General features: G+C 36.9%; 1 protein-coding gene across 4 annotated transcripts in view; it reads left to right on the forward strand.

Moving 5' to 3' along the window:
* CDHR1 (cadherin related family member 1) overlaps window positions 1-2,005 on the forward strand; it is a 96,304-nt gene that overhangs the window by 52,360 nt on the left and 41,939 nt on the right. The window lies entirely within an intron of this gene.

The raw sequence follows: 2,005 nt of genomic DNA on the forward strand, positions 1-2,005 counted from the left end.
GGAGAGCAAAATAAAACTTACTACCTAAAATAAAATGTTAAACCTTATCCTACAGCTTAGCTTACTTATACTTATCTATAGGGAATAGAGAGGAAGAGAAAAAGTCATAAATGGTTGGGGAAGAGGAGGGAATGCATTTTAAAATAAATTTTAAAAAACTGGGGGGTTTGCTACACGATGATTCCAGGAGAAATCTAAGAGTCAGATTTACTGTGTTCTTTTCTCCCCTTTGCCAAGGGTTTTTCACATGATGTAAATAAAATTCACTATAGCATGCCTTCATTTCACCATTTTTGTTTGTAAAGCACCTTGAACTCCTCAGATTACATAGTGCTATAGAAACTCTGTATATTCTTATTGAATTACAGTGAGGTCAGGAGAGGTTATAAAGTATTACTCAAATGAATTATAAGTGCACATTTATTCATGCTAAATTACCAGAAGACCAGTAAAGAAGTTACACATGGCAACCTCATGAATACTAAGCAAATTCAAAGCAGTTAATTTTATTGCAGTGAATAGCAAAAGAATTAAGTACAAATGAAAATAATACATTTCTTTTGCTTAAGAAATCAATAATTTTATTTGGATATTTTTTCCCCAAAAGCTTAAAGATAAACTGAAAGATTTTCCTAGAGACTAATTCCAAATCTGAATTAGAAAGGGGAGGAAGGGTAGAAATAATCAAGGTTTAAAGTAACTCAACTAAAGTACATTTTAATAAAATGTCATTCTCTCTTTCTTTTACCTGTTAAATTCAATCAACTTGCCACTTATTTTTATGTGCTATAGCTAATTATTTTTGGTAGAAATCAGAATTTTTAATATTTAACATCTACTCCATAACAATTTTCATTGCCTGTTATATCTTCCCCTGAGGAATTATTAACTCCTTCCCTGCTTATTAACTCCTTCCCTGCTTATTATTATTATTCCTCTGGAATGTTAATGGAAGGAATTATTAACTTCCTTCCATTAACATTCCAGAGAGTAAGGTAAAGCCATCCAACCAGAGTGCATTTCAAAGACTTGGCAGAGCCAGTGGCTACTGCTTTGCCCAAAAGTATGTGCTTTCCAGTTATGAAAATGGTTCATCCCCTTGGGTATTTATTAGATCCTAGATACCCCGTTAATAAAATTAAACATTTTTCACTTCCAGGGTATAAACTGTCACATTTCTCCTGGGAGACAGCCTTTTGTTTCAGAATACTAAAGACTTCTCAGCCCTTTATCCCACTTGAAGTACCTGTGAAGTATGTGAGATAAAATGTGCTAAAGGGTCCCTTCCCCCTCCCAACAGTTCCCTGTATGTCTGTGGCTAGTGGCTCATTCAAGGTAATCCAATCAGTCCAGGGGCAATCCTGTCAGGCTGTGTGCTCTCCCTAGCCACTGAATACCAGTGCATCTTAGAAAGCTCCTTGCATGCCACTGCTACTCCTCTTTTGTCCTGGGTTTTGACTCTGATTATTTGGGACCACCTCAAATGAGACACACATTTACAGCTTCAGTGACTAAAAAATTGAGCCCATTCTTCTAAGTATGGAGTTTGTGGTAATTCATATTTTTGTCACCTCAAGACCAGACCATTATAACCTAAAAATAACTGCGTTATCCTACAAAGTGTCTTTGTGCATCTGGTGCAGCATGCACCTGTCTGTCTTTTCAGAAGATCTGAATAATGAGAACATATAGTTCCACACTGGAGTAACTGCACATTCAACATGGTATTCAAGGTGCTGGTCACTATCTAAAAATGTCCTTATTACTTAGGCCCTGCAGTCACAGACTTTCACTTCCTTTAACCTTCGCTATGACTATATACCTTAAGAATGGCTCAGATAGGGTAAAGCTCAAGGAAGCTTTAGTCTGGGAGTTCTCATTAATGAAACATCTGGAATTTTCAGTTCAATAGATAGGAATCCCAGCCTGGCTGTGTTTGTGAACGTTCATGCAACGTGTTTCTGCTTCCAGGCTTCCCACTAGTACCAGCCTCTGGAGGCCCTAA

The sequence above is a fragment of the Crocodylus porosus genome, unplaced genomic scaffold (genome assembly GCF_001723895.1).
Source record: "Crocodylus porosus isolate Cpor-Errol unplaced genomic scaffold, CroPor_comp1, whole genome shotgun sequence".
In the NCBI taxonomy this organism is placed as follows: Eukaryota; Metazoa; Chordata; order Crocodylia; family Crocodylidae; genus Crocodylus; species Crocodylus porosus.